This window comes from Bos indicus, chromosome 29, assembly GCF_029378745.1.
Source record: "Bos indicus isolate NIAB-ARS_2022 breed Sahiwal x Tharparkar chromosome 29, NIAB-ARS_B.indTharparkar_mat_pri_1.0, whole genome shotgun sequence".
Taxonomy (NCBI): domain Eukaryota; kingdom Metazoa; phylum Chordata; class Mammalia; order Artiodactyla; family Bovidae; genus Bos; species Bos indicus.
In genome coordinates, this window is record NC_091788.1 from 40,333,165 (window position 1) to 40,341,218 (window position 8,054).

The window sequence follows — 8,054 nt, forward strand, 5'->3', positions numbered from 1 at the left end:
CTAAAAGGGTACCTGAGGGCTGAGGACAAACTTTGTAGGGCCCCCACCCCCAAATCTGGGGTTTAGACCTCACAGCAGCCCACTGGGTGGTGAACAAGTTCACTGGTTGGCCAAGGCAGAGCTGGTTCACAGTTGCCAGGCAAGAAACAACCCTCTAGGGCACAGATGAGCCAAGGCTGTTGGGCAGGTGCACACAGCATGCCCCACGTGCACAAGGCCTGCAGCACACGATGTCCATGCCAGGCATGGAGGGCCACGGGAGTCAACCCTCTCGGAGAAGAGCCAAGGTCCGTGAGCAGACATGTGGAGGTGGGCCCCGCTGTGGATACACACTGTCCATGCCTGATGGCTTGGGGGAAAGTGATCCAGGGCAGAGATAAACAAGGCTGAGGGGGCAAGCGCACAGAGTTAGGGAACTGCCATGCGTGCCAAGGCCTGGAGCATGCGCTATCCTCGACAGGAGGGCCACAGCAAAGTGGTCACCAGGCATGGACCAGGTTCGTGAGGTTGCTGAGGGAGTGCCCGCTCTTGGTATGTGGTTGGAGAGGACCATCTGATATCCTAGCTGTCCTCACACACATGCACCGCTGAGACCACAGAGCAGGAGCAGGAAAAGCAAACCAGAGCTTATGGGAGCTAGGAAGACAAGCCCTTTCCTTCCCTCACTATCCCTCCAGCGCCCTCTACAGACAGGGCTTACCATTGTGCTCACTGAAAGGGAGAAATGCCAGGTCCAGTCTGGAATCACAGGACAGGTTCTGAAGGTGAATGCAGAGCTCATGTCCGTCTTTTCACCTACTTAGCTTTCATGCACCATTCTACACTTATCTGAACTTCCATGTTGCATTCCTACTGACAACATATATCTATTCTTAAAAGCGACATTCTCGGGACTTCCCTCGTGGTGCACTGGACCCAATGCAGGAGGCCTGGATTCGATTTCTGGTCAAGGAACTAGGGTTAGGATTAGGATTACCCCACAGATAAGATTTTGCAGCCTCATCTAACCTGCGTGTCACAACCAAGACCCGATGCAGTCAAATAGATAAAAGTATTTTTTTAAGTGACGTTCTCACTCTTCCCCTAAAATGAGAAAACATACAGTCCCAACAGTCATGGTATCCATAGCTGACTATATTAATTACTCCACAAATGTGTCATGGTCTCACTAAATATTCTATTACATAAAGATTAAATTATGAAGTTGACCTCCAACAAATAGTCAATAGAAAGGTAAAAAGGAGAAAATGGTCAGTACATACAAATAAACACATGCATGCATGTCAAGTTGCTTCAGTCGTGTGCGATTCTTTTTGACCCTATGGACTGTAGCCCGCCAGGCTTCTCTGTCCATGGGATTCTCCAGGCAAGAGTACCTGAGTGGGTTGCCATGTCCTCCTCCAGGAATCTTCCCAACCCAGGGATTGAAACTGTGTCTCCTGCATCTCCTGCACTGCAGGTAGATTCTTTACCACTGAGCCAGAGGGAAGCCCCCAAAACACAGGCATGCAAGGAACAAAGAAACACAAAAAACTACCAGAGCTCTCGTTTTTGTAATTGGTCACTTTTATAACTGGTCACAAAGTTGTAGTTGATAACCATGGCTTCCTGCTACAATTCCTATGTTGATAATTCTCTTTCCCTCAGCTCAAGCTTCTGCTGCTGCTCTGGGTTCTTTACCTGTTGTTGTTCAGTCACTAAGTTGTGTCTGAATCTTTTGTGACCCATGGATTATAGCCCACTAGGCTCCTCTGTCCATGGGATTTCTCAGGCAAGAATACTGGAGTGGGTTGTCATTTCCTTCTCCAGGGGATCTTCCTGGACCAGGGGTTGAACCCACGTCTCCTGCAATGCAGGTAGATTCTTTACCACTGAGCCACCAGGGAAGCTTTCTTTACTATTCAGTTCAGTTCAGTGGCTCAGTTGTGTCCTACTCTGCGACCCCATGAATCATAGCACGCCAGGCCTCCCTGTCCATCACCAACTCCTGGAGTTCACTCAAACTCATGTCCATCGAGTTGGTGATGCCATCCAGCCATCTCATCCTCTGTTGTCCCCTTCTCCTCCTGCCACCAACCCCTCCCAGCATCAGGGTCTTTTCCAATGAGTCAACTCTTCACATGAGGTGGCCGAAGTACTGGAATTTCAGCTTCAGCACCAGTCCTTCCAATGAACACCCAGGACTGATCTCCTTTAGGATGGAATGGTTGTATCTCCTTGCAGTCCAAGGGACTCTCAAGAGTCTTCTCCAACACCACAGTTCAAAAGCATCAATTCTTTGGCGCTCAGCTTTCTTCAAAGTCCAACTCTCGCATCCATACATGACCACAGGAAAAACCATAGCCTTGACTAGCTGGACCTTTGTTGGCAAAGTAGTATCTCTGCTTTTGAATATGCTATCTAGGTTGGTCATAACTTTGCTTCCAAGCAGTAAGCGTCTTTTAATTTCATGGCTGCAATCACCATCTGCAGTGATTTTGGAGCCCCCAAAAAAAAAATCTGACACTGTTTCCACTGTTTCCCCATCTATTTCCCATGAAGTGATGGGACCGAATGCCATGATCTTCGTTTTGTGAATGTTGAGCTTTAAGCCAACTTTTTCACTCTCCACTTTCACTTTCATCAAGAGGCTTTTTAGTTCCTCTTCACTTTCTGACATAAGGGTGGTGTCATCTGCATACCTGAGGTTATTGATACTTCTCCCGGCAATCTTGATTCCAGCTTGTGCTTCCTCCAGCCCAGCATTTCTCATGATGTACTCTGCATAGAAGTTAAATAAACAGGGTGACAATATGCAGCCTTGACGTACTGCTTTTCCTATTTGGAACCAGTCTGTTCCATGTCCAGTTCTAACTGTTGCTTCCTGACCTGCATACAGATTTCTCAAGAGGCAGGTCAGGTGGTCTGGTATTCCCATCTCTTTCAGAATTTTCCAGTTTATTGTGATCCACACAGTCAAAGGCTTTGGCATAGTCAATAAAGCAGAAATAGATGTTTTTCTGGAACTCTTTACTGTTAGAGTAACCCAAATCCTCATTCCTAAAGGATCTGAGTTCTACTTTTGGGGGGAGGGGCATGGGTATGTTAATAGGTGCCCCAGAGCATCCTCTGGGGGTTCCAGACATAGTCTTTCTTGTCTCTCTTGTGTAGCTGCAACCCAATTTTCCCTTGTGACTCAGGATCAATCATTCTAGCCAGTAGGTTGGATGCCCCCTGCTTCTTTTTGTTCTTTGATTTAGTGGCATAAGGAGCCCAGATTGACCAGGTGGCAATCTCATTTTCCAGTTCAGTAATACATTGTTCTGTCTCCTTGTGGAACATGACTCACTTGAGAACTAAGATCTCCAAATCAGCAGGCTCAAATTTTTCAGCGTAAGAGGCAAAAAACTCTGGGGGTGGTTTATTAGGTGTAATAGTGAGAGAAGTCATTCCCACTCCTACCTGTTGAATCCTGGACCCATGTGAGCTGGCTGGGGGGAAAACAATACCATATAATGGTCTCCGATTCAAAGACATACTTCATTCTGTGAATTAGAACCCCCATCCTTTCAGTATATTGTCTCCCTACTGATACTATAACTGAGTCTACCGTGAACCATTCTACTTTTCAATTACACCACCTTCTTCCAGGCGACGAAGTATGCGTGGTTAAGACCAGTTATTTCCAGAGGCATAAGCCCATTGCCACACTTCCTTTGCTGTAAAATGAGTTTCTCCATCAGATGCAATGTTGTGTAGAATGCTATGAGGGGCACATCGTGTCTCTTTTGAGAGGATCCGAGGAACCTTCACTTTTATGAAATGAGCCAAGGCTGGTGAGTGGGTGTGCAGAAGAATTGAGGCACTCCTGCAGGGGCAGAGTCTGGAGGGTGTGGGGTCCACATAGGAAGAGCCCTAGGAAACAACCCTCGGGGTGCAGGAAGTCAAGGCTGGTGGGCAGGGGGACACAGGGGATCAGGAGGCTGCTGCAGGTGTGAGCCAGAGGCAGGGTGAAGATCACCAGGCCTGGCCTGGGGCTGAGACCAGTGAGCTCCCAATCCCCTGCTGGAACACAGCTGGGGCAGAGCACCGCTGGATGTCCTCACGCATATGCACCTCTGACTGTGCAGCAGGAGCAAGAAAAACCAAAACATTGCAGGCTGGAACCAGGAAGCAAAACCCCTTTCTTCCTGCAGTGTCCATCCAGTGCCCTCTAGTGACGGAGCCTAACATGGTGCTCACTGAAAAGGAGACATGCTTTCAGTCCAGTCCATGACTGCACAACAGGTACTGAAGTGTCTGTCTGAAGCTGAGGACCAATATGTTGATAACTGCCACACTGGAAAACCACTAAATATTTACAAGTTAAACATTACACTTGTAAATCATCATGGATCAGAGAAGACACCGGGCTTCCCTGGTGGCTCAGACGGTAATGAATCTGCCTGCAATGCGGGAGACCTGGGTACGATCCCTGGGTTGAGAAGATTCCCTGGAGGAGGTCATGGCAACCCACTCCAGTATTCTGGCCTGGAGAATCCCCATGGACAGAGGACCTTGGCGGGCTACAGCCCATGGGGTTGCAAAGAGTTGGACATGACTGAGCAACTAAATACATATAGCACAGCACAAAGAAAAAACCATAAGAGAAATTAGAGAGTACTTTAAACTACATCATAATGAAAATACAACATTTAAAATCCATATCATAGGGACTTCCTTAGTGGTCCAGTGGTTAAGAATCCACCTTGCAATGCAGGTTTGACCCCTGGTTGGGGAGCTAAGGTCCTACATGCCGCAGAACAACTAAGCCTGCTTGCCACAACTAGAGAGTCCATGTGCCACAATGAAAGATTCCCCATAATGCAACAGATATCCCGTGTGTCACAACAAAGACTTGACATCAGATCAGATCAGATCAGTCGCGTCCAACTCTTTGTGACGGGGTCGCAAAGAGTCGGACACGACGGAGCGACTGAACTGAACTGAACTTGGTAAGAATATCCATTATCACTACTTCTATTTAACATTATACTGGAGGTCTTAGCCAGTACAAGAAGGTAACTTGAAAAACTGAAAGTACAGGGATTGAAAAGGAAGAAGTAGAACTATATTTATTTTCTGATGATATGATATTATGTACATTAAGATCCAAAAGAATCTTTGTATTCTGTTGCTCAAGGAGATGTTTGTCTAGGTGCAAGTACTCTATCAAAAGGTTCCAGGCCCAAACCACACTGAAACATTACTTCCCACCTACTTGGATAGTGATGATAATAATTTTAAAAACTGAAAATAAAAGGTGTTGATAAGGATGCAGAGAAATCGGGATCCTTGTACAGTGTTGGTGGAATGTAAAATGCTTACGGACACTGTGGAAAACAGTTTGATGGCTACTTGAAAAGTTAAACATGGGACTACGCATTGTTTCAAAATGCTGCTAAGGCCCTACGACCAGTGACTGACGCCGCCTCACCCACAGGCTCGGCAGAAAACAACTCCCGAGTGGCGATTAAGACTTACCAGCAGACTTCACGACACTTCACGGCCAAAATGACACCATTTTCCACCTCGGCCCAGTGTTCAACAACTGACAGTTGCTTGCAGGAACTCTCCAGAACAAACCAATCACACACACACTCATCAGTCGCTCAGTTGTGTCCGACTCTTTGCGACCCCATGAATCGCAGTACGCCAGGCCTCCCTGTCCATCACCAACTCCCGGAGTTCACTGAGACTCAAGTCCATCGAGTCAGTGATGCCATCCAGCCATCTCATCCTCTGTCGTCCCCTTCTCCTCTTGCCCCCAATCCCTCCCAGCATCAGAGTCTTCCAATGAGTCAACTCTTCCTATGAGGTGGCCAAAGTACTGGAGTTTCAGCTTCAGCATCATTTCCTCCAAAGAAATCCCAGGGCTGATCTCCTTCAGAATGGACTGGTTGGATCTCCTTGCAGTCCAAGGGACTCTCAAGAGTCTTCTCCAACACCACAGTTCAAAAGCATCAATTCTTCGGCCCTCAGTCTTCTTCACAGTCCAACTCTCACATCCATACATGACCACAGGAAAAACCATAGCCTTGACTAGCTGGACCTTTGTTGGCAAAGTAATGTCTTTGCTTTTGAATATGCTATCTAGGTTGGTCATAACTTTCCTTCCAAGGAGTAAGCGTCTTTTAAATTCATGGCTGCAGTCACCATCTGCAGTGATTTTGGAGCTCAGAAAAATAAAGTCTGACACTGTTTCCACTGTTTCCCCATCTATTTCCCATGAAGTGGTGGGACCAGATGCATGATCTTCGTTTTCTGAATGTTGAGCTTTAAGCCAACTTTTTCACTCTCCACTTTCACTTTCATCAAGAGACTTTTTAGTTCCTCTTCACTTTCTGCCATAAGGGTGGTGTCATCTGCATACCTGAGGTTATTGATACTTCTCCCAGCAATCTTGATTCCAGCTTGTGTTTCTTCCAGTCCAGCGTTTCTCATGATATACTCTGCATAGAAGTTAAATAAACAGGGTCACAATATACAGCCTTGACGAACTCCTTTTCCTATTTGGAACCAGTCTGTTGTTCCATGTCCAGTTCTAACTGTTGCTTCCTGACCTGCATACAGATTTCTCAAGAGGCAGGTCAGGTGGTCTGGTATTCCCATCTCTTTCAGAATTTTCCACAGTTTATTGTGATCCACACAGTCAAAGGCTTTGGCATAGTCAATAAAGCAGAAATAGATGTTTTTCTGGAACTTTCTTGCTTTTTTCATGATCCAGCAGATGTTGGCAATTTGATCTTTGGTTCCTCTGCCTTTTCTAAAACCAGCTTGAACATCAGGAAGTTCATGGTTCACATATTACTGAAGCCTGGCTTGGAGAATTTTGAGCATTACTTTACTAGTGTGTGAGATGAGTGCGATTGTGCGGTAGTTTGAGCATTCTTTGGCATTGCCTTTCTTTGGGATTGGAATGAAAACTGACCTTTTCCAGTCCTGTGGCCACTGCTGAGTTTTCCAAATTTGCTGCCATATTAATAGCAGCACTTTCACGGCATCATCTTTCAGGATTTGGAATAGCTCAACTGGAATTCCATCACCTCCACTAGCTTTGTTTGTAGTGATGCTTTCTAAGGCCCACTTGACTTCACATTCCAGAAAGTCTGGCTCTAGGTCAGTGATCACACCATCGTGATTATCTGGGTCGTGAAGATCTTTTTTGTACAGTTCTTCTCTGTATTCTTGCCACCTCTTCTTGATATCTTCTGCTTCTGTTAGGTCCATACCATTTCTGTCCTTTATCGAGCTCATCTTTGCATGAAATGTTCCTTTGGTATCTCTGATTTTCTTGAAGAGATTCCTAGTCTTCCCCATTCTGTTGTTTTCCTCTGTTTCTTTGCATTGATCGCTGAAGAAGGCTTTCTTATCTCTTCTTGCTATTCTTTGGAACTCTGCATTCAGATGCTTATATCTTTCCTTTTCTCCTTTGCTTTTCTCTTCTCTTCACAGCTATTTGTAAGGCCTCCCCAGACAGCCATTTTGCTTTTTTGCATTTCTTTTCCATGGGAATGGTCTTGATCCCTGTCTCCTGTACAATGTCACGAACCTCATTCCATAGTTCATCAGACCCTCTATCTATCAGATCTAGGCCCTTAGATCTATTTCTCACTTCCACTGTATAATCATAAGGGATTTGATTTAGGTCATACCTGAATGGTCTAGTGGTTTTCCCTACTTTCTTCAGTTTCAGTCTGAATTTGGCAATAAGGAGTTCATGGTCTGAGCCACAGTCAGCTCCTGGTCTTGTTTTTGCTGACTGTATAGAGCTTCTCCATCTTTGGCTGCAAAGAATATAATCAATCTGATTTCGGTGTTGACCATCTGGTGATGTCCATGTATAGAGTCTTCTCTTGTGTTGTTGGAAGAGGGTGTTTGTTATGACCAGTGCATTTTTCTTGGCAAAACTCTATTAGTCTTTGCCCTGCTTCATTCTATATTCCAAGGCCAAATTTGCCTGTTACTCCAGGTGTTTCTTGACTTCCTACTTTTGCATTCCAGTCCCCTATAATGAAAAGGATATCTTTTTTCAG

The 8,054-nt window shown here is 45.8% G+C and overlaps 1 protein-coding gene across 7 annotated transcripts in view; it reads left to right on the forward strand.

Annotated features, from left to right (window-relative positions):
• Positions 1 to 8,054, forward strand: part of TMEM138 (transmembrane protein 138) — a 43,195-nt gene that overhangs the window by 11,045 nt on the left and 24,096 nt on the right. The window lies entirely within an intron of this gene.